Source organism: Ambystoma mexicanum, chromosome 1p (assembly GCF_040938575.1).
Source record: "Ambystoma mexicanum isolate Mex_15411 chromosome 1p, UKY_AmexF1_1, whole genome shotgun sequence".
NCBI classification, from domain to species: Eukaryota; Metazoa; Chordata; class Amphibia; order Caudata; family Ambystomatidae; genus Ambystoma; species Ambystoma mexicanum.
In genome coordinates, this window is record NC_090921.1 from 1027864030 (window position 1) to 1027889264 (window position 25235).

General features: G+C 41.2%; 5 non-coding genes across 5 annotated transcripts; all 5 read right to left on the reverse strand.

The window, feature by feature from the left end:
* Positions 1-448: 448 nt before the first annotated feature.
* TRNAY-GUA (transfer RNA tyrosine (anticodon GUA)) lies at positions 449-534 on the reverse strand. Its single transcript is given in 2 exon segments — positions 449-484; positions 498-534. It is a non-coding gene; the product is annotated as a tRNA-Tyr (tRNA).
* Positions 535-6213: 5679 nt separating this feature from the next.
* On the reverse strand, positions 6214-6299 carry TRNAF-GAA (transfer RNA phenylalanine (anticodon GAA)). Its single transcript is given in 2 exon segments — positions 6214-6249; positions 6263-6299. It is a non-coding gene; the product is annotated as a tRNA-Phe (tRNA).
* Positions 6300-10573: 4274 nt separating this feature from the next.
* On the reverse strand, positions 10574-10659 carry TRNAY-GUA (transfer RNA tyrosine (anticodon GUA)). The gene is given in 2 exon segments: positions 10574-10609; positions 10623-10659. It is a non-coding gene; the product is annotated as a tRNA-Tyr (tRNA).
* Positions 10660-12511: 1852 nt separating this feature from the next.
* On the reverse strand, positions 12512-12597 carry TRNAY-GUA (transfer RNA tyrosine (anticodon GUA)). Its single transcript is given in 2 exon segments — positions 12512-12547; positions 12561-12597. It is a non-coding gene; the product is annotated as a tRNA-Tyr (tRNA).
* Positions 12598-17629: 5032 nt separating this feature from the next.
* TRNAY-GUA (transfer RNA tyrosine (anticodon GUA)) lies at positions 17630-17715 on the reverse strand. The gene is given in 2 exon segments: positions 17630-17665; positions 17679-17715. It is a non-coding gene; the product is annotated as a tRNA-Tyr (tRNA).
* Positions 17716-25235: the final 7520 nt, after the last annotated feature.

The window sequence follows — 25235 nt, forward strand, 5'->3', positions numbered from 1 at the left end:
CCCGAATTGAGTAAAAGCACATCAGTTCCCAATTAAAAAAATGACCCCCTCCGCAGTCTCCCGCATGTTACTGACCACCATACTAAGGGGGAAAAGTTGAAAGGCGCGCCTTCTGGCTATCTCCTCAGAGTATTCAGCCGTGTTGGGCCTTGACAATATTTTAATATCTTGGATGGTGTATACTGTTCTCTCATTTCCCTTGAGAAATCAAGATTGTCAAGGGGATTCTGCTGTTTTGCCAGTTCATAGCAAGAGATGGGGATCCGAAACACCTCACAGGAAACCAATGAAGATTGGTGTTGGACAGAAACATAACGTGGCCACAGCCTCAAAGCAAAAGGCATCTATTTTCAGTGATGAAATATAATATAATTATAAATTGTCTGTTATTTTATTTTCCAAGTATTTTACTTTCCAAGTATTCAATAAAATTTGCATTTGGCAAAAGTCCTTCGAGCTGGATTTGAACCAGCGACCTAAGGATGCCTGTTTTACCACTACAGTCCTCCGCTCTACCAACTGAGCTATCGAAGGCTTGACAAATTGTTCTCTAGCAAACTCAATACGAGCTTCCACTTCAACCGTCGACTTGTAAACATCTCTTGCAATTCGTGCAAAATACTACAAATTTGGCTTGTGACGTTCCCGAATTGAGTAAAAGCACATCAGTTCCCAATTAAAAAAATGACCCCCTACGCAGTCTCCCGCATGTTACTGACCACCATACTAAGGGGGAAAAGTTGAAAGGCGGCGCCTCACAGGCCATCTCCTCAGAGTATTCAGCCGTGTTGGGCCTTGACAATATTTTAATATCTTGGATGGTGTATACTGTTCTCTCATTTCCCTTGAGAAATCAAGATTGTCAAGGGGATTCTGCTGTTTTGCCAGTTCATAGCAAGAGATGGGGATCCGAATCACCTCACAGGAAACCAATGAAGATTGGTGTTGGACAGAAACATAACGTGGCCACAGCCTCAAAGCAAAAGGCATCTATTTTCAGTGATGAAATATAATATAATTATAAATTGTCTGTTATTTTATTTTCCAAGTATTTTACTTTCCAAGTATTCAATAAAATTTGCATTTGGCAAAAGTCCTTCGAGCCAGATTTGAACCAGCTACCTAAGGATGCCTGTTTTACCACTACAGTCCTCCGCTCTACCAACTGAGCTATCGAAGGCTTGGCAAATCATTCTCTAGCAAACTCAATACGAGCTTCCACTTCAACCTTCGACTTGTAAACATCTCTTGCAATTCGTGCAAAATACTACAAATTTGGCTTGTGAGGTTCCCGAAATGAGTAAAAGCACATCAGTTCCCAATTAAAAAAATGACCCCCTCCGCAGTCTCCCACATGTTAATGACCACCATACTAAGGGGGAAATGTTGAAAGGAGGCGCCTCACAGGCCATCTCCTCAGAGTATTCAGCCGCGTTGGGCCTTGACAATATTTTAATATCTTGGATGGTGTATAGTGTTCTCTCATTTCCCTTGAGAAATCAAGATTGTCAAGGGGATTCTGCTGTTTTGCCAGTTCATAGCAAGAGATGGGGATCCAAAACACCTCACAGGAAACCAATGAAGATTCGTGTTGGACAGAAAAATAACATGGTCACAGCCTCAAAGCAAAAGGCATCTATTTTCAGTGATGAAATATAATATAATTATAAATTGTCTGTTATTTTACTTTCCAAGTATTTTACTTTCCAAGTATTCAATAAAATGTGCATTTGGCAAAAGTCCTTCGAGCCGGATTTGAACCAGTGACCTAAAGATGCCTGTTTAACCACTACAGTCCTCCACTCTACCAACTGAGCTATCGAAGGCTTGACAAATCGTTCTCTAGCAAACTCAATACGAGCTTCCACTTCAACCGCCGACTTGTAAACATCTCTTGCAATTCGTGCAAAATACTACAAATTTGGCTTGTGACGTTCCCGAATTGAGTAAAAGCACATCAGTTCCCAATTAAAAAAATGACCCCCTCCGCAGTCTCCCGCATGTTACTGACCACCATACTAAGGGGGAAAAGTTGAAAGGCGGCGCCTCACAGGCCATCTCCTCAGAGTATTCAGCCGTGTTGGGCCTTGACAATATTTTAATATCTTGGATGGTGTATACTGTTCTCTCATTTCCCTTGAGAAATCAAGATTGTCAAGGGGATTCTGCTGTTTTGCCAGTTCATAGCAAGAGATGGGGATCCGAATCACCTCACAGGAAACCAATGAAGATTGGTGTTGGACAGAAACATAACGTGGCCACAGCCTCAAAGCAAAAGGCATCTATTTTCAGTGATGAAATATAATATAATTATAAATTGTCTGTTATTTTATTTTCCAAGTATTTTACTTTCCAAGTATTCAATAAAATTTGCATTTGGCAAAAGTCCTTCGAGCCAGATTTGAAGCAGCGACCTAAGGATGCCTGTTTTACCACTACAGTCCTCCGCTCTACCAACTGAGCTATCGAAGGCTTGGCAAATCATTCTCTAGCAAACTCAATACGAGCTTCCACTTCAACCGTCGACTTGTAAACATCTCTTGCAATTCGTGCAAAATACTACAAATTTGGCTTGTGAGGTTCCCGAATTGAGTAAAAGCACATCAGTTCCCAATTAAAAAAATGACCCCCTCCGCAGTCTCCCACATGTTAATGACCACCATACTAAGGGGGAAAAGTTGAAAGGCGGCGCCTCACAGGCCATCTCCTCAGAGTATTCAGCCGTGTTGGGCCTTGACAATATTTTAATATCTTGGATGGTGTATAGTGTTCTCTCATTTCCCTTGAGAAATCAAGATTGTCAAGGGGATTCTGCTGTTTTGCCAGTTCATAGCAAGAGATGGGGATCCAAAACACCTGACAGGAAACCAATGAAGATTCGTGTTGGACAGAAAAATAACGTGGCCACAGCCTCAAAGCAAAAGGCATCTATTTTCAGTGATGAAATATAATATAATTATAAATTGTCTCTTATTTTACTTTCCAAGTATTTTACTTTCCAAGTATTCAATAAAATGTGCATTTGGCAAAAGTCCTTCGAGCCGGATTTGAACCAACGACCTAAGGATGCCTGTTTTACCACTACAGTCCTCCGCTCTACCAACTGAGCTATAGAAGGCTTGACAAATCGTTCTCTAGCAAACTCAATACGAGCTTCCACTTCAACCGTCGACTTGTAAACATCTCTTGCAATTCGTGCAAAATACTACAAATTTGGCTTGTGACGTTCCCGAATTGAGTAAAAGCACATCAGTTCCCAATTAAAAAAATGACCCCCTCCGCAGTCTCCCGCATGTTACTGACCACCATACTAAGGGGGAAAAGTTGAAAGGCGGCGCCTCACAGGCTCTCCTCAGAGTATTCAGCCGTGTTGGGCCTTGACAATATTTTAATATCTTGGATGGTGTATACTGTTCTCTCATTTCCCTTGAGAAATCAAGATTGTCAAGGGGATTCTGCTGTTTTGCCAGTTCATAGCAAGAGATGGGGATCCGAATCACCTCAGAGGAAACCAATGAAGATTGGTGTTGGACAGAAACATAACGTGGCCACAGCCTCAAAGCAAAAGGCATCTATTTTCAGTGATGAAATATAATATAATTATAAATTGTCTGTTATTTTATTTTCCAAGTATTTTACTTTCCAAGTATTCAATAAAATTTGCATTTGGCAAAAGTCCTTCGAGCCAGATTTGAACCAGCGACCTAAGGATGCCTGTTTTACCACTACAGTCCTCTGCTCTACCAACTGAGCTATCGAAGGCTTGGCAAATCATTCTCTAGCAAACTCAATACGAGCTTCCACTTCAACCGTCGACTTGTAAACATCTCTTGCAATTCGTGCAAAATACTACAAATTTGGCTTGTGAGGTTCCCGAATTGAGTAAAAGCACATCAGTTCCCAATTAAAAAAATGACCCCCTCCGCAGTCTCCCACATGTTAATGACCACCATACTAAGGGGGAAAGGTTGAAAGGCTTCGCCTCACAGGCCATCTCCTCAGAGTATTCAGCCGTGTTGGGCCTTGACAATATTTTAATATCTTGGATGGTGTATAGTGTTCTCTCATTTCCCTTGAGAAATCAAGATTGTCAAGGGGATTCTGCTGTTTTGCCAGTTCATAGCAAGAGATGGGGATCCAAAACACCTGACAGGAAACCAATGAAGATTCGTGTTGGACAGAAAAGTAACGTGGCCACAGCCTCAAAGCAAAAGGCATCTATTTTCAGTGATGAAATATAATATAATTATAAATTGTCTGTTATTTTACTTTCCAAGTATTTTACTTTCCAAGTATTCAATAAAATGTGCATTTGGCAAAAGTCCTTTGAGCCGGATTTGAACCAGCGACGAGCTATCGAAGGCTTGGCAAATCATTCTCTAGCAAACTCAATACGAGCTTCCACTTCAACCGTCGACTTGTAAACATCTCTTGCAATTCGTGCAAAATACTACAAATTTGGCTTGTGAGGTTCCCGAATTGAGTAAAAGCACATCAGTTCCCAATTAAAAAAATGACCCCCTACGCAGTCTCCCGCATGTTACTGACCACCATACTAAGGGGGAAAAGTTGAAAGGCGCGCCTTCTGGCTATCTCCTCAGAGTATTCAGCCGTGTTGGGCCTTGACAATATTTTAATATCTTGGATGGTGTATACTGTTCTCTCATTTCCCTTGAGAAATCAAGATTGTCAAGGGGATTCTGCTGTTTTGCCAGTTCATAGCAAGAGATGGGGATCCGAAACACCTCACAGGAAACCAATGAAGATTGGTGTTGGACAGAAACATAACGTGGCCACAGCCTCAAAGCAAAAGGCATCTATTTTCAGTGATGAAATATAATATAATTATAAATTGTCTGTTATTTTATTTTCCAAGTATTTTACTTTCCAAGTATTCAATAAAATTTGCATTCGGCAAAAGTCCTTCGAGCTGGATTTGAACCAGCGACCTAAGGATGCCTGTTTTACCACTACAGTCCTCCGCTCTACCAACTGAGCTTTCGAAGGCTTGGCAAATCATTCTCTAGCAAACTCAATACGAGCTTCCACTTCAACCGTCGACTTATAAACATCTCTTGCAATTCGTGCAAAATACTTCAAATTTGGCTTGTGAGGTTCCCGAATTGAGTAAAAGCACATCAGTTCCCAATTAAAAAAATGACCCCCTGCGCAGTCTCCCGCATGTTAATGACCACCATACTAAGGGGGAAAAGTTGAAAGGCGGCACCTCACAGGCCATCTCCTCAGAGTATTCAGCCGCGTTGGGCCTTGACAATATTTTAATATCTTGGATGGTGTATAGTGTTCTCTCATTTCCCTTGAGAAATCAAGATTGTCAAGGGGATTCTGCTGTTTTGCCAGTTCATAGCAAGAGATGGGGATCCAAAACACCTCACAGGAAACCAATGAAGATTTGTGTTGGACAGAAACATAACGTGGCCACAGCCTCAAAGCAAAAGGCATCTATTTTCAGTGATGAAATATAATATAATTATAAATTGTCTGTTATTTTACTTTCCAAGTATTTTACTTTCCAAGTATTCAATAAAATGTGCATTTGGCAAAAGTCTTTCGAGCCGGATTTGAACCAGCGACCTAAGGATGCCTGTTTTACCACTACAGTCCTCCGCTCTACCAACTGAGCTATCGAAGGCTTGGCAAATCATTCTCTAGTAAACTCAATACGAGCTTCCACTTCAACCGTCGACTTGTAAACATCTCTTGCAATTCGTGCAAAATACTACAAATTTGGCTTGTGAGGTTCCCGAATTGAGTAAAAGCACATCAGTTCCCAATTAAAAAAATGACCCCCTCCGCAGTCTCCCGCATGTTACTGACCACCATACTAAGGAGGAAAAGTTGAAAGGCGGCGCCTCACAGGCCATCTCCTCAGAGTATTCAGCCGTGTTGGGCCTTGACAATATTTTAATATCTTGGATGGTGTATACTGTTCTCTCATTTCCCTTGAGAAATCAAGATTGTCAAGGGGATTCTGCTGTTTTGCCAGTTCATAGCAAGAGATCGGGATCCAAAACACCTCACAGGAAACCAATGAAGATTGGTGTTGGACAGAAACATAACGTGGCGACAGCCTCAAAGCAAAAGGCATCTATTTTCAGTGATGAAATATAATATAATTATAAATTGTCTGTTATTTTATTTTCCAAGTATTTTACTTTCCAAGTATTTAATAAAATTTGCATTTGGCAAAAGTCCTTCGAGCTGGATTTGAACCAGCAACCTAAGGATGCCTGTTTTACCACTTCAGTCCTCCGCTCTACCAACTGAGCTATCGAAGGCTTGACAAATCGTTCTCTAGCAAACTCAATACGAGCTTCCACTTCAACCGTCGACTTGTAAACATCTCTTGCAATTCGTGCAAAATACTACAAATTTGGCTTGTGACGTTCCCGAATTGAGTAAAAGCACATCAGTTCCCAATTAAAAAAATGACCCCCTCCGCAGTCTCCCGCATGTTACTGACCACCATACTAAGGGGGAAAAGTTGAAAGGCGGCGCCTCACAGGCCATCTCCTCAGAGTATTCAGCCGTGTTGGGCCTTGACAATATTTTAATATCTTGGATGGTGTATACTGTTCTCTCATTTCCCTTGAGAAATCAAGATTGTCAAGGGGATTCTGCTGTTTTGCCAGTTCATAGCAAGAGATGGGGATCCAAAACACCTGACAGGAAACCAATGAAGATTCGTGTTGGACAGAAAAGTAACGTGGCCACAGCCTCAAAGCAAAAGGCATCTATTTTCAGTGATGAAATATAATATAATTATAAATTGTCTGTTATTTTACTTTCCAAGTATTTTACTTTCCAAGTATTCAATAAAATGTGCATTTGGCAAAAGTCCTTTGAGCCGGATTTGAACCAGCGACGAGCTATCGAAGGCTTGGCAAATCATTCTCTAGCAAACTCAATACGAGCTTCCACTTCAACCGTCGACTTGTAAACATCTCTTGCAATTCGTGCAAAATACTACAAATTTGGCTTGTGAGGTTCCCGAATTGAGTAAAAGCACATCAGTTCCCAATTAAAAAAATGACCCCCTCCGCAGTCTCCCGCATGTTACTGACCACCATACTAAGGGGGAAAAGTTGAAAGGCGCGCCTTCTGGCTATCTCCTCAGAGTATTCAGCCGTGTTGGGCCTTGACAATATTTTAATATCTTGGATGGTGTATACTGTTCTCTCATTTCCCTTGAGAAATCAAGATTGTCAAGGGGATTCTGCTGTTTTGCCAGTTCATAGCAAGAGATGGGGATCCGAAACACCTCACAGGAAACCAATGAAGATTGGTGTTGGACAGAAACATAACGTGGCCACAGCCTCAAAGCAAAAGGCATCTATTTTCAGTGATGAAATATAATATAATTATAAATTGTCTGTTATTTTACTTTCCAAGTATTTTACTTTCCAAGTATTCAATAAAATGTGCATTTGGCAAAAGTCCTTTGAGCCGGATTTGAACCAGCGACGAGCTATCGAAGGCTTGGCAAATCATTCTCTAGCAAACTCAATACGAGCTTCCACTTCAACCGTCGACTTGTAAACATCTCTTGCAATTCGTGCAAAATACTACAAATTTGGCTTGTGAGGTTCCCGAATTGAGTAAAAGCACATCAGTTCCCAATTAAAAAAATGACCCCCTCCGCAGTCTCCCGCATGTTACTGACCACCATACTAAGGGGGAAAAGTTGAAAGGCGCGCCTTCTGGCTATCTCCTCAGAGTATTCAGCCGTGTTGGGCCTTGACAATATTTTAATATCTTGGATGGTGTATACTGTTCTCTCATTTCCCTTGAGAAATCAAGATTGTCAAGGGGATTCTGCTGTTTTGCCAGTTCATAGCAAGAGATGGGGATCCGAAACACCTCACAGGAAACCAATGAAGATTGGTGTTGGACAGAAACATAACGTGGCCACAGCCTCAAAGCAAAAGGCATCTATTTTCAGTGATGAAATATAATATAATTATAAATTGTCTCTTATTTTATTTTCCAAGTATTTTACTTTCCAAGTATTCAATAAAATTTGCATTTGGCAAAAGTCCTTCGAGCTGGATTTGAACCAGCGACCTAAGGATGCCTGTTTTACCACTACAGTCCTCCGCTCTACCAAATGAGCTATCGAAGGCTTGACAAATTGTTCTCTAGCAAACTCAATACGAGCTTCCACTTCAACCGTCGACTTGTAAACATCTCTTGCAATTCGTGCAAAATACTACAAATTTGGCTTGTGACGTTCCCGAATTGAGTAAAAGCACATCAGTTCCCAATTAAAAAAATGACCCCCTCCGCAGTCTCCCGCATGTTACTGACCACCATACTAAGGGGGAAAAGTTGAAAGGCGGCGCCTCACAGGCCATCTCCTCAGAGTATTCAGCCGTGTTGGGCCTTGACAATATTTTAATATCTTGGATGGTGTATACTGTTCTCTCATTTCCCTTGAGAAATCAAGATTGTCAAGGGGATTCTGCTGTTTTGCCAGTTCATAGCAAGAGATGGGGATCCGAATCACCTCACAGGAAACCAATGAAGATTGGTGTTGGACAGAAACATAACGTGGCCACAGCCTCAAAGCAAAAGGCATCTATTTTCAGTGATGAAATATAATATAATTATAAATTGTCTGTTATTTTATTTTCCAAGTATTTTACTTTCCAAGTATTCAATAAAATGTGCATTTGGCAAAAGTCCTGACCTAAGGATGCCTGTTTTACCACTACAGTCCTCCGCTCTACCAACTGATCTATCGAAGGCTTGGCAAATCAGTCTCTAGCAAGCTCAATACGAGCTTCCACTTCAACCGTCGACATTCAAACATCTCTTTCAATTCGTGCAAAATACTACAAATTTGGCTTGTGAGGTTCCCGAATTGAGTAAAAGCACATCAGTTCACAATTAAAAAAATGACCCCCTCCGCAGTCTCCCGCATGTTACTGACCACCATACAAAGGAGGAAAAGTTGAAAGGCGGCGCCTCACAGGCCATCTCCTCAGAGTATTCATCAGTGTTCGGCCTTGACAATATTTTAATATCTTGGATGGTGTATAGTGTTCTCCCATTTCCCTTGAGAAATCAAGATTGTCAAGGGGATTCTGCTGTTTTGTCAGTTCATAGCAAGAGATGGGGATCCAAAATACCTCACAGTAAACCAACTAAGATTGGTGTCGGACAGAAAAATAACGTGGCCACAGCCTCAAAGCAAAAGGCATCTATTTTCAGTGATGAAATATAATATAATTATAAATTGTCTGTTATTTTACTTTCCAAGTATTTTACTTTCCAAGTATTCAATAAAATGTGCATTTGGCAAAAGTCCTTCGAGCCGGATTTGAACCAACGACCTAAGGATGCCTGTTTTACCACTACAGTCCTCCGCTCTACCAACTGAGCTATCGAAGGCTTGACAAATCGTTCTCTAGCAAACTCAATACGAGCTTCCACTTCAACCGTCGACTTGTAAACATCTCTTGCAATTCGTGCAAAATACTACAAATTTGGCTTGTGACGTTCCCGAATTGAGTAAAAGCACATCAGTTCCCAATTAAAAAAATGACCCCCTCCGCAGTCTCCCGCATGTTACTGACCACCATACTAAGGGGGAAAAGTTGAAAGGCGGCGCCTCACAGGCCATCTCCTCAGAGTATTCAGCCGTGTTGGGCCTTGACAATATTTTAATATCTTGGATGGTGTATACTGTTCTCTCATTTCCCTTGAGAAATCAAGATTGTCAAGGGGATTCTGCTGTTTTGCCAGTTCATAGCAAGAGATGGGGATCCAAAACACCTGACAGGAAACCAATGAAGATTCGTGTTGGACAGAAAAGTAACGTGGCCACAGCCTCAAAGCAAAAGGCATCTATTTTCAGTGATGAAATATAATATAATTATAAATTGTCTGTTATTTTACTTTCCAAGTATTTTACTTTCCAAGTATTCAATAAAATGTGCATTTGGCAAAAGTCCTTTGAGCCGGATTTGAACCAGCGACGAGCTATCGAAGGCTTGGCAAATCATTCTCTAGCAAACTCAATACGAGCTTCCACTTCAACCGTCGACTTGTAAACATCTCTTGCAATTCGTGCAAAATACTACAAATTTGGCTTGTGAGGTTCCCGAATTGAGTAAAAGCACATCAGTTCCCAATTAAAAAAATGACCCCCTCCGCAGTCTCCCGCATGTTACTGACCACCATACTAAGGGGGAAAAGTTGAAAGGCGCGCCTTCTGGCTATCTCCTCAGAGTATTCAGCCGTGTTGGGCCTTGACAATATTTTAATATCTTGGATGGTGTATACTGTTCTCTCATTTCCCTTGAGAAATCAAGATTGTCAAGGGGATTCTGCTGTTTTGCCAGTTCATAGCAAGAGATGGGGATCCGAAACACCTCACAGGAAACCAATGAAGATTGGTGTTGGACAGAAACATAACGTGGCCACAGCCTCAAAGCAAAAGGCATCTATTTTCAGTGATGAAATATAATATAATTATAAATTGTCTGTTATTTTATTTTCCAAGTATTTTACTTTCCAAGTATTCAATAAAATTTGCATTTGGCAAAAGTCCTTCGAGCTGGATTTGAACCAGCGACCTAAGGATGCCTGTTTTACCACTACAGTCCTCCGCTCTACCAACTGAGCTATCGAAGGCTTGACAAATTGTTCTCTAGCAAACTCAATACGAGCTTCCACTTCAACCGTCGACTTGTAAACATCTCTTGCAATTCGTGCAAAATACTACAAATTTGGCTTGTGACGTTCCCGAATTGAGTAAAAGCACATCAGTTCCCAATTAAAAAAATGACCCCCTCCGCAGTCTCCCGCATGTTACTGACCACCATACTAAGGGGGAAAAGTTGAAAGGCGGCGCCTCACAGGCCATCTCCTCAGAGTATTCAGCCGTGTTGGGCCTTGACAATATTTTAATATCTTGGATGGTGTATACTGTTCTCTCATTTCCCTTGAGAAATCAAGATTGTCAAGGGGATTCTGCTGTTTTGCCAGTTCATAGCAAGAGATGGGGATCCGAATCACCTCACAGGAAACCAATGAAGATTGGTGTTGGACAGAAACATAACGTGGCCACAGCCTCAAAGCAAAAGGCATCTATTTTCAGTGATGAAATATAATATAATTATAAATTGTCTGTTATTTTATTTTCCAAGTATTTTACTTTCCAAGTATTCAATAAAATTTGCATTTGGCAAAAGTCCTTCGAGCCAGATTTGAACCAGCTACCTAAGGATGCCTGTTTTACCACTACAGTCCTCCGCTCTACCAACTGAGCTATCGAAGGCTTGGCAAATCATTCTCTAGCAAACTCAATACGAGCTTCCACTTCAACCTTCGACTTGTAAACATCTCTTGCAATTCGTGCAAAATACTACAAATTTGGCTTGTGAGGTTCCCGAAATGAGTAAAAGCACATCAGTTCCCAATTAAAAAAATGACCCCCTCCGCAGTCTCCCACATGTTAATGACCACCATACTAAGGGGGAAATGTTGAAAGGAGGCGCCTCACAGGCCATCTCCTCAGAGTATTCAGCCGCGTTGGGCCTTGACAATATTTTAATATCTTGGATGGTGTATAGTGTTCTCTCATTTCCCTTGAGAAATCAAGATTGTCAAGGGGATTCTGCTGTTTTGCCAGTTCATAGCAAGAGATGGGGATCCAAAACACCTCACAGGAAACCAATGAAGATTCGTGTTGGACAGAAAAATAACATGGTCACAGCCTCAAAGCAAAAGGCATCTATTTTCAGTGATGAAATATAATATAATTATAAATTGTCTGTTATTTTACTTTCCAAGTATTTTACTTTCCAAGTATTCAATAAAATGTGCATTTGGCAAAAGTCCTTCGAGCCGGATTTGAACCAGCGACCTAAGGATGCCTGTTTTACCACTACAGTCCTCAGCGCTACCAACTGAGCTATCAAAGGCTTGGCAGATCAGTCTCTAGCAAGCTCAATACGAGCTTCCACTTCAACCGTCGACATTCAAACATCTCTTGCAATTCGTGCAAAATACTACAAATTTGGCTTGTGAGGTTCCCGAATTGAGTAAAAGCACATCAGTTCACAATTAAAAAAATGACCCCCTCCGCAGTCTCCCGCATGTTACTGACCACCATACTAAGGAGGAAAAGTTGAAAGGCGGCGCCTCACAGGCCATCTCCTCAGAGTATTCATCAGTGTTCGGCCTTGACAATATTTTAATATCTTGGATGGTGTATAGTGTTCTCCCATTTCCCTTGAGAAATCAAGATTGTCAAGGGGATTCTGCTGTTTTGTCAGTTCATAGCAAGAGATGGGGATCCAAAATACCTCACAGGAAACCAACGAAGATTGGTGTCGGACAGAAAAATAAGGTGGCCACAGCCTCAAAGCAAAATGCATCTATTTTCAGTGATGAAATATAATATAATTATAAATTGTCTGTTATTTTACTTTCCAAGTATTTTACTTTCCAAGTATTCAATAAAATGTGCATTTGGCAAAAGTCCTTCGAGCCGGATTTGAACCAGCGACCTAAGGATGCCTGTTTAACCACTACAGTCCTCCACTCTACCAACTGAGCTATCGAAGGCTTGACAAATCGTTCTCTAGCAAACTCAATACGAGCTTCCACTTCAACCGCCGACTTGTAAACATCTCTTGCAATTCGTGCAAAATACTACAAATTTGGCTTGTGACGTTCCCGAATTGAGTAAAAGCACATCAGTTCCCAATTAAAAAAATGACCCCCTCCGCAGTCTCCCGCATGTTACTGACCACCATACTAAGGGGGAAAAGTTGAAAGGCGGCGCCTCACAGGCCATCTCCTCAGAGTATTCAGCCGTGTTGGGCCTTGACAAGACTTTAATATCTTGGATGGTGTATACTGTTCTCTCATTTCCCTTGAGAAATCAAGATTGTCAAGGGGATTCTGCTGTTTTGCCAGTTCATAGCAAGAGATGGGGATCCGAATCACCTCAGAGGAAACCAATGAAGATTGGTGTTGGACAGAAACATAACGTGGCCACAGCCTCAAAGCAAAAGGCATCTATTTTCAGTGATGAAATATAATATAATTATAAATTGTCTGTTATTTTATTTTCCAAGTATTTTACTTTCCAAGTATTCAATAAAATTTGCATTTGGCAAAAGTCCTTCGAGCCAGATTTGAACCAGCGACCTAAGGATGCCTGTTTTACCACTACAGTCCTCCGCTCTACCAACTGAGCTATCGAAGGCTTGGCAAATCATTCTCTAGCAAACTCAATACGAGCTTCCACTTCAACCGTCGACTTGTAAACATCTCTTGCAATTCGTGCAAAATACTACAAATTTGGCTTGTGAGGTTCCCGAATTGAGTAAAAGCACATCAGTTCCCAATTAAAAAAATGACCCCCTCCGCAGTCTCCCGCATGTTACTGACCACCATACTAAGGGGGAAAAGTTGAAAGGCGCGCCTTCTGGCTATCTCCTCAGAGTATTCAGCCGTGTTGGGCCTTGATAATATTTTAATATCTTGGATGGTGTATACTGTTCTCTCATTTCCCTTGAGAAATCAAGATTGTCAAGGGGATTCTGCTGTTTTGCCAGTTCATAGCAAGAGATGGGGATCCGAAACACCTCACAGGAAACCAATGAAGATTGGTGTTGGACAGAAACATAACGTGGCCACAGCCTCAAAGCAAAAGGCATCTATTTTCAGTGATGAAATATAATATAATTATAAATTGTCTGTTATTTTATTTTCCAAGTATTTTACTTTCCAAGTATTCAATAAAATTTGCATTTGGCAAAAGTCCTTCGAGCTGGATTTGAACCAGCGACCTAAGGATGCCTGTTTTACCACTACAGTCCTCCGCTCTACCAACTGAGCTTTCGAAGGCTTGGCAAATCATTCTCTAGCAAACTCAATACGAGCTTCCACTTCAACCGTCGACTTATAAACATCTCTTGCAATTCGTGCAAAATACTACAAATTTGGCTTGTGAGGTTCCCGAATTGAGTAAAAGCACATCAGTTCCCAATTAAAAAAATGACCCCCTGCGCAGTCTCCCGCATGTTAATGACCACCATACTAAGGGGGAAAAGTTGAAAGGCGGCGCCTCACAGGCCATCTCCTCAGAGTATTCAGCCGTGTTGGGCCTTGACAATATTTTAATATCTTGGATGGTGTATAGTGTTCTCTCATTTCCCTTGAGAAATCAAGATTGTCAAGGGGATTCTGCTGTTTTGCCAGTTCATAGCAAGAGATGGGGATCCAAAACACCTGACAGGAAACCAATGAAGATTCATGTTGGACAGAAAAATAACGTGGCCACAGCCTCAAAGCAAAAGGCATCTATTTTCAGTGATGAAATATAATATAATTATAAATTGTCTGTTATTTTACTTTCCAAGTATTTTACTTTCCAAGTATTCAATAAAATGTGCATTTGGCAAAAGTCCTTTGAGCCGGATTTGAACCAGCGCCCTAAGGATGCCTGTTTTACCACTACAGTCCTCCGCTCTACCAACTGAGCTATCGAAGGCTTGGCAAATCAACTCTAGCAAACTCAATACGAGCTTCCACTTCAACCGTCGACTTGTAGACATCTCTTGCAATTCGTGCAAAATACTACAAATTTGGCTTGTGAGGTTCCCGAATTGAGTAAAAGCACATCAGTTCCCAATTTAAAAAATGACCCCCTCCGCAGTCTCCCGCATGTTACTGACCACCATACTAAGGGGGAAAAGTTGAAAGGCGGCACCTCACAGGCCATCTCCTCAGAGTATTCAGCCGCGTTGGGCCTTGACAATATTTTAATATCTTGGATGGTGTATAGTGTTCTCTCATTTCCCTTGAGAAATCAAGATTGTCAAGGGGATTCTGCTGTTTTGCCAGTTCATAGCAAGAGATGGGGATCCAAAACACCTCACAGGAAACCAATGAAGATTCGTGTTGGACAGAAAAATAACATGGTCAAAGCCTCAAAGCAAAAGGCATCTATTTTCAGTGATGAAATATAATATAATTATAAATTGTCTGTTATTTTACTTTCCAAGTATTTTACTTTCCAAGTATTCAATAAAATGTGCATTTGGCAAAAGTCCTTCGAGACGGATTTGAACCAGCGACCTAAGGACGCCTGTTTTACCACTACAGTCCTCCGCTCTACCAACTGAGCTATCGAAGGCTTGGCAAATCAGTCTCTAGCAAGCTCAATACGAGCTTCCACTTCAACCGTCGACATTCAAACATCTCTTGCAATTCGTGCAAAATACTACAAATTTGGCTTGTGAGGTTCCCGAATTGAGTAAAAGCACATCAGTTCACAATTAAAAAAATGACCCCCTCCGCAGTCTCCCGCATGTTACTGACCACCATACTAAGGAGGAAAAGTTGAAAGGCGGCGCCTCACAGGCCCTCTCCTCAGAGTATTCATCAGCGTTCGGCCTTGACAATATTTTAATATCTTGGATGGTGTATAGTGTTCTCCCATTTCCCTTGAGAAATCAAGATTGTCAAAGGGATTCTGCTGTTTTGTCAGTTCATAGCAAGAGATGGGGATCCAAAATACCTCACAGGAAACCAACGAAGATTGGTGTCGGACAGAAAAATAACGTGGCCACAGCCTCAAAGCAAAAGGCATCTATTTTCAGTGATGAAATATAATATAATTATAAATTGTCTGTTATTTTACTTTCCAAGTATTTTACTTTCCAAGTATTCAATAAAATGTGCATTTGGCAAAAGTCCTTTGAGCCGGATTTGAACCAGCGACGAGCTATCGAAGGCTTGGCAAATCATTCTCTAGCAAACTCAATATGAGCTTCCACTTCAACCGTCGACTTGTAAACATCTCTTGCAATTCGTGCAAAATACTACAAATTTGGCTTGTGAGGTTCCCGAATTGAGTAAAAGCACCTCAGTTCCCAATTAAAAAAATGACCCCCTCCGCAGTCTCCCGCATGTTACTGACCACCATACTAAGGGGGAAAAGTTGAAAGGCGCGCCTTCTGGCTATCTCCTCAGAGTATTCAGCCGTGTTGGGCCTTGACAATATTTTAATATCTTGGATGGTGTATACTGTTCTCTCATTTCCCTTGAGAAATCAAGATTGTCAAGGGGATTCTGCTGTTTTGCCAGTTCATAGCAAGAGATGGGGATCCGAAACACCTCACAGGAAACCAATGAAGATTGGTGTTGGACAGAAACATAACGTGGCCACAGCCTCAAAGCAAAAGGCATCTATTTTCAGTGATGAAATATAATATAATTATAAATTGTCTGTTATTTTATTTTCCAAGTATTTTACTTTCCAAGTATTCAATAAAATTTGCATTTGGCAAAAGTCCTTCGAGCTGGATTTGAACCAGCGACCTAAGGATGCCTGTTTTACCACTACAGTCCTCCTCTCTACCAACTGAGCTATCGAAGGCTTGACAAATTGTTCTCTAGCAAACTCAATACGAGCTTCCACTTCAACCGTCGACTTGTAAACATCTCTTGCAATTCGTGCAAAATACTACAAATTTGGCTTGTGACGTTCCCGAATTGAGTAAAAGCACATCAGTTCCCAATTAAAAAAATGACCCCCTCCGCAGTCTCCCGCATGTTACTGACCACCATACTAAGGGGGAAAAGTTGAAAGGCGGCGCCTCACAGGCCATCTCCTCAGAGTATTCAGCCGTGTTGGGCCTTGACAATATTTTAATATCTTGGATGGTGTATACTGTTCTCTCATTTCCCTTGAGAAATCAAGATTGTCAAGGGGATTCTGCTGTTTTGCCAGTTCATAGCAAGAGATGGGGATCCGAATCACCTCACAGGAAACCAATGAAGATTGGTGTTGGACAGAAACATAACGTGGCCACAGCCTCAAAGCAAAAGGCATCTATTTTCAGTGATGAAATATAATATAATTATAAATTGTCTGTTATTTTATTTTCCAAGTATTTTACTTTCCAAGTATTCAATAAAATTTGCATTTGGCAAAAGTCCTTCGAGCCAGATTTGAACCAGCTACCTAAAGATGCCTGTTTTACCACTACAGTCCTCCGCTCTACCAACTGAGCTATCGAAGGCTTGGCAAATCATTCTCTAGCAAACTCAATACGAGCTTCCACTTCAACCTTCGACTTGTAAACATCTCTTGCAATTCGTGCAAAATACTACAAATTTGGCTTGTGAGGTTCCCGAATTGAGTAAAAGCACATCAGTTCCCAATTAAAAAAATGACCCCCTCCGCAGTCTCCCACATGTTAATGACCACCATACTAAGGGGGAAATGTTGAAAGGAGGCGCCTCACAGGCCATCTCCTCAGAGTATTCAGCCGCGTTGGGCCTTGACAATATTTTAATATCTTGGATGGTGTATAGTGTTCTCTCATTTCCCTTGAGAAATCAAGATTGTCAAGGGGATTCTGCTGTTTTGCCAGTTCATAGCAAGAGATGGGGATCCAAAACACCTCACAGGAAACCAACGAAGATTCGTGTTGGACAGAAAAATAACATGGTCACAGCCTCAAAGCAAAAGGCATCTATTTTCAGTGATGAAATATAATATAATTATAAATTGTCTGTTATTTTACTTTCCAAGTATTTTACTTTCCAAGTATTCAATAAAATGTGCATTTGGCAAAAGTCCTTCGAGCCGGATTTGAACCAGCGACCTAAGGATGCCTGTTTTACCACTACAGTCCTCCGCTCTACCAACTGAGCTATCAAAGGCTTGGCAAATCAGTCTCTAGCAAGCTCAATACGAGCTTCCACTTCAACCGTCGACATTCAAACATCTCTTGCAATTCGTGCAAAATACTACAAATTTGGCTTGTGAGGTTCCCGAATTGAGTAAAAGCACATCAGTTCACAATTAAAAAAATGACCCCCTCCGCAGTCTCCCGCATGTTACTGACCACCATACTAAGGAGGAAAAGTTGAAAGGCGGCGCCTCACAGGCCATCTCCTCAGAGTATTCATCAGTGTTCGGCCTTGACAATATTTTAATATCTTGGATGGTGTATAGTGTTCTCCCATTTCCCTTGAGAAATCAAGATTGTCAAGGGGATTCTGCTGTTTTGTCAGTTCATAGCAAGAGATGGGGATCCAAAATACCTCACAGGAAACCAACGAAGATTGGTGTCGGACAGAAAAATAAGGTGGCCACAGCCTCAAAGCAAAATGCATCTATTTTCAGTGATGAAATATAATATAATTATAAATTGTCTGTTATTTTACTTTCCAAGTATTTTACTTTCCAAGTATTCAATAAAATGTGCATTTGGCAAAAGTCCTTCGAGCCGGATTTGAACCAGTGACCTAAAGATGCCTGTTTAACCACTACAGTCCTCCACTCTACCAACTGAGCTATCGAAGGCTTGACAAATCGTTCTCTAGCAAACTCAATACGAGCTTCCACTTCAACCGCCGACTTGTAAACATCTCTTGCAATTCGTGCAAAATACTACAAATTTGGCTTGTGACGTTCCCGAATTGAGTAAAAGCACATCAGTTCCCAATTAAAAAAATGACCCCCTCCGCAGTCTCCCGCATGTTACTGACCACCATACTAAGGGGGAAAAGTTGAAAGGCGGCGCCTCACAGGCCATCTCCTCAGAGTATTCAGCCGTGTTGGGCCTTGACAATATTTTAATATCTTGGATGGTGTATACTGTTCTCTCATTTCCCTTGAGAAATCAAGATTGTCAAGGGGATTCTGCTGTTTTGCCAGTTCATAGCAAGAGATGGGGATCCGAATCACCTCACAGGAAACCAATGAAGATTGGTGTTGGACAGAAACATAACGTGGCCACAGCCTCAAAGCAAAAGGCATCTATTTTCAGTGATGAAATATAATATAATTATAAATTGTCTGTTATTTTATTTTCCAAGTATTTTACTTTCCAAGTATTCAATAAAATTTGCATTTGGCAAAAGTCCTTCGAGCCAGATTTGAAGCAGCGACCTAAGGATGCCTGTTTTACCACTACAGTCCTCCGCTCTACCAACTGAGCTATCGAAGGCTTGGCAAATCATTCTCTAGCAAACTCAATACGAGCTTCCACTTCAACCGTCGACTTGTAAACATCTCTTGCAATTCGTGCAAAATACTACAAATTTGGCTTGTGAGGTTCCCGAATTGAGTAAAAGCACATCAGTTCCCAATTAAAAAAATGACCCCCTCCGCAGTCTCCCACATGTTAATGACCACCATACTAAGGGGGAAAAGTTGAAAGGCGGCGCCTCACAGGCCATCTCCTCAGAGTATTCAGCCGAGTTGGGCCTTGACAATATTTTAATATCTTGGATGGTGTATAGTGTTCTCTCATTTCCCTTGAGAAATCAAGATTGTCAAGGGGATTCTGCTGTTTTGCCAGTTCATAGCAAGAGATGGGGATCCAAAACACCTGACAGGAAACCAATGAAGATTCGTGTTGGACAGAAAAATAACGTGGCCACAGCCTCAAAGCAAAAGGCATCTATTTTCAGTGATGAAATATAATATAATTATAAATTGTCTGTTATTTTACTTTCCAAGTATTTTACTTTCCAAGTATTCAATAAAATGTGCATTTGGCAAAAGTCCTTTGAGCCGGATTTGAACCAGCGACCTAAGAATGCCTGTTTTACCACTACAGTCCTCCGCTCTACCAACTGAGCTATCGAAGGCTTGGCAAATCAACTCTGGCAAACTCAATACGAGCTTCAACTTCAACCGTCGACTTGTAAACATCTCTTGCAATTCGTGCAAAATACTACAAATTTGGCTTGTGAGGTTCCCGAATTGAGTAAAAGCACATCAGTTCCCAATTAAAAAAATGACCCCCTCCGCAGTCTCCCGCATGTTACTGACCACCATACTAAGGGGGAAAAGTTGAAAGGCGGCACCTCACAGGCCATCTCCTCAGAGTATTCAGCCGCGTTGGGCCTTGACAATATTTTAATATCTTGGATGGTGTATAGTGTTCTCTTATTTCCCTTGAGAAATCAAGATTGTCAAGGGGATTCTGCTGTTTTGCCAGTTCATAGCAAGAGATGGGGATCCAAAACACCTCACAGGAAACCAATGAAGATTCGTGTTGGACAGAAAAATAACATGGTCACAGCCTCAAAGCAAAAGGCATCTATTTTCAGTGATGAAATATAATATAATTATAAATTGTCTGTTATTTTACTTTCCAAGTATTTTACTTTCCAAGTATTCAATAAAATGTGCATTTGGCAAAAGTCCTGACCTAAGGATGCCTGTTTTACCACTACAGTCCTCCGCTCTACCAACTGAGCTATCGAAGGCTTGGCAAATCAGTCTCTAGCAAGCTCAATACGAGCTTCCACTTCAACCGTCGACATTCAAACATCTCTTGCAATTCGTGCAAAATACTACAAATTTGGCTTGTGAGGTTCCCGAATTGAGTAAAAGCACATCAGTTCACAATTAAAAAAATGACCCCCTCCGCAGTCTCCCGCATGTTACTGACCACCATACAAAGGAGGAAAAGTTGAAAGGCGGCGCCTCACAGGCCATCTCCTCAGAGTATTCATCAGTGTTCGGCCTTGACAATATTTTAATATCTTGGATGGTGTATAGTGTTCTCCCATTTCCCTTGAGAAATCAAGATTGTCAAGGGGATTCTGCTGTTTTGTCAGTTCATAGCAAGAGATGGGGATCCAAAATACCTCACAGGAAACCAACGAAGATTGGTGTCGGACAGAAAAATAACGTGGCCACAGCCTCAAAGCAAAAGGCATCTATTTTCAGTGATGAAATATAATATAATTATAAATTGTCTGTTATTTTACTTTCCAAGTATTTTACTTTCCAAGTATTCAATAAAATGTGCATTTGGCAAAAGTCCTTCGAGCCGGATTTGAACCAACGACCTAAGGATGCCTGTTTTACCACTACAGTCCTCCGCTCTACCAACTGAGCTATCGAAGGCTTGACAAATCGTTCTCTAGCAAACTCAATACGAGCTTCCACTTCAACCGTCGACATGCAAACATCTCTTGCAATTCGTGCAAAATACTACAAATTTGGCTTGTGAGGTTCCCGAATTGAGTAAAAGCACATCAGTTCCCAATTAAAAAAATGACCGCCTCCGCAGTCTCCCGCATGTTACTGACCACCATACTAAGGAGGAAAAGTTGAAAGGCGGCGCCTCACAGGCCATCTCCTCAGAGTATTCATCAGTGTTCGGCCTTGACAATATTTTAATATCTTGGATGGTGTATGGTGTTCTCCCATTTCCCTTGAGAAATCAAGGTTGTCAAGGGGATTCTGCTGTTTTGTCAGTTCATAGCAAGAGATGGGGATCCAAAACACCTCACAGGAAACCAACGAAGATTGGTGTCGGACAGAAAAATAACGTGGCCACAGCCTCAAAGCAAAAGGCATCTATTTTCAGTGATGAAATATAATATAATTATAAATTGTCTGTTATTTTACTTTCCAAGTATTTTACTTTCCAAGTATTCAATAAAATTTGCATTTGGCAAAAGTCCTTCGAGCCGGATTTGAACCAGCGACTTAAGGATGCCTGTTTTACCACTACAGTCCTCTGCTCTACCAAATGAGCTATCGAAGGCTTGGCAAATCAGTCTCTAGCAAGCTCAATACGAGCTTCCACTTCAACCGTCGACATTCAAACATCTCTTGCAATTCGTGCAAAATACTACAAATTTGGCTTGTGAGGTTCCCGAATTGAGTAAAAGCACATCAGTTCACAATTAAAAAAATGACCCCCTCCGCAGTCTCCCGCATGTTACTGACCACCATACTAAGGGGGAAAAGTTGAAAGGCGGCACCTCACAGGCCATCTCCTCAGAGTATTCAGCCGCGTTGGGCCTTGACAATATTTTAATATCTTGGATGGTGTATAGTGTTCTCTCATTTTCCTTGAGAAATCAAGATTGTCAAGGGGATTCTGCTGTTTTGCCAGTTCATAGCAAGAGATGGGGATCCAAAACACCTCACAGGTAAACAAATGAAGATTCGTGTTGGACAGAAAAATAACGTGGTCACAGCCTCAAAGCAAAAGGCATCTATTTTCAGTGATGAAATATAATATAATTATAAATTGTCTGTTATTTTACTTTCCAAGTATTTTACTTTCCAAGTATTCAATAAAATGTGCATTTGGCAAAAGTCCTTCGTGCCGGATTTGAACCAACGACCTAAGGATGCCTGTTTTACCACTACAGTCCTCCGCTCTACCAACTGAGCTATCGAAGGCTTGACAAATCGTTTTCTAGCAAACTCAATACGAGCTTCCACTTCAACCGTCGACTTGTAAACATCTCTTGCAATTCGTGCAAAATACTACAAATTTGGCTTGTGACGTTCCCGAATTGAGTAAAAGCACATCAGTTCCCAATTAAAAAAATGACCCCCTCCGCAGTCTCCCGCATGTTACTGACCACCATACTAAGGGGGAAAAGTTGAAAGGCGGCGCCTCACAGGCCATCTCCTCAGAGTATTCAGCCGTGTTGGGCCTTGACAATATTTTAATATCTTGGATGGTGTATACTGTTCTCTCATTTCCCTTGAGAAATCAAGATTGTCAAGGGGATTCTGCTGTTTTGCCAGTTCATAGCAAGAGATGGGGATCCGAATCACCTCAGAGGAAACCAATGAAGATTGGTGTTGGACAGAAACATAACGTGGCCACAGCCTCAAAGCAAAAGGCATCTATTTTCAGTGATGAAATATAATATAATTATAAATTGTCTGTTATTTTATTTTCCAAGTATTTTACTTTCCAAGTATTCAATAAAATTTGCATTTGGCAAAAGTCCTTCGAGCCAGATTTGAACCAGCGACCTAAGGAAGCCTGTTTTACCACTACAGTCCTCTGCTCTACCAACTGAGCTATCGAAGGCTTGGCAAATCATTCTCTAGCAAACTCAATACGAGCTTCCACTTCAACCGTCGACTTGTAAACATCTCTTGCAATTCGTGCAAAATACTACAAATTTGGCTTGTGAGGTTCCCGAATTGAGTAAAAGCACATCAGTTCCCAATTAAAAAAATGACCCCCTCCGCAGTCTCCCACATGTTAATGACCACCATACTAAGGGGGAAAAGTTGAAAGGCTTCGCCTCACAGGCCATCTCCTCAGAGTATTCAGCCGTGTTGGGCCTTGACAATATTTTAATATCTTGGATGGTGTATAGTGTTCTCTCATTTCCCTTGAGAAATCAAGATTGTCAAGGGGATTCTGCTGTTTTGCCAGTTCATAGCAAGAGATGGGGATCCAAAACACCTGACAGGAAACCAATGAAGATTCGTGTTGGACAGAAAAGTAACGTGGCCACAGCCTCAAAGCAAAAGGCATCTATTTTCAGTGATGAAATATAATATAATTATAAATTGTCTGTTATTTTACTTTCCAAGTATTTTACTTTCCAAGTATTCAATAAAATGTGCATTTGGCAAAAGTCCTTTGAGCCGGATTTGAACCAACGACGAGCTATCGAAGGCTTGGCAAATCAGTCTCTAGCAAGCTCAATACGAGCTTCCACTTCAACCGTCGACATTCAAACATCTCTTGCAATTCGTGCAAAATACTACAAATTTGGCTTGTGAGGTTCCCGAATTGAGTAAAAGCACATCAGTTCACAATTAAAAAAATGACCCCCTCCGCAGTCTCCCGCATGTTACTGACCACCATACAAAGGAGGAAAAGTTGAAAGGCGGCGCCTCACAGGCCATCTCCTCAGAGTATTCATCAGTGTTCGGCCTTGACAATATTTGAATATCTTGGATGGTGTATAGTGTTCTCCCATTTCCCTTGAGAAATCAAGATTGTCAAGGGGATTCTGCTGTTTTGTCAGTTCATAGCAAGAGATGGGGATCCAAAATACCTCACAGGAAACCAACGAAGATTGGTGTCGGACAGAAAAATAACGTGGCCACAGCCTCAAAGCAAAAGGCATCTATTTTCAGTGATGAAATATAATATAATTATAACTTGTCTGTTATTTTACTTTCCAAGTATTTTACTTTCCAAGTATTCAATAAAATGTGCATTTGGCAAAAGTCCTTCGAGCCAGATTTGAACCAACGACCAAAGGATGCCTGTTTTACCACTACAGTCCTCCGCTCTACCAACTGAGCTATCGAAGGATTGACAAATCGTTCTCTAGCAAACTCAATACGAGCTTCCACTTCAACCGTCGACTTGTAAACATCTCTTGCAATTCGTGCAAAATACTACAAATTTGGCTTGTGACGTTCCCGAATTGAGTAAAAGCACATCAGTTCCCAATTAAAAAAATGACCCCCTCCGCATTCTCCCGCATGTTACTGACCACCATACTAAGGGGGAAAAGTTGAAAGGCGGCGCCTCACAGGCCATCTCCTCAGAGTATTCAGCCGTGTTGGGCCTTGACAATATTTTAATATCTTGGATGGTGTATACTGTTCTCTCATTTCCCTTGAGAAATCAAGATTGTCAAGGGGATTCTGCTGTTTTGCCAGTTCATAGCAAGAGATGGGGATCCGAATCACCTCACAGGAAACCAATGAAGATTGGTGTTGGACAGAAACATAACGTGGCCACAGCCTCAAAGCAAAAGGCATCTATTTTCAGTGATGAAATATAATATAATTATAAATTGTCTGTTATTTTACTTTCCAAGTATTTTACTTTCCAAGTATTCAATAAAATGTGCATTTGGCAAAAGTCCTGACCTAAGGATGCCTGTTTTACCACTACAGTCCTCCGCTCTACCAACTGAGCTATCGAAGGCTTGGCAAATCAGTCTCTAGCAAGCTCAATACGAGCTTCCACTTCAACCGTCGACATTCAAACATCTCTTTCAATTCGTGCAAAATACTACAAATTTGGCTTGTGAGGTTCCCGAATTGAGTAAAAGCACATCAGTTCACAATTAAAAAAATGACCCCCTCCGCAGTCTCCCGCATGTTACTGACCACCATACAAAGGAGGAAAAGTTGAAAGGCGGCGCCTCACAGGCCATCTCCTCAGAGTATTCATCAGTGTTCGGCCTTGACAATATTTTAATATCTTGGATGGTGTATAGTGTTCTCCCATTTCCCTTGAGAAATCAAGATTGTCAAGGGGATTCTGCTGTTTTGTCAGTTCATAGCAAGAGATGGGGATCCAAAATACCTCACAGTAAACCAACTAAGATTGGTGTCGGACAGAAAAATAACGTGGCCACAGCCTCAAAGCAAAAGGCATCTATTTTCAGTGATGAAATATAATATAATTATAAATTGTCTGTTA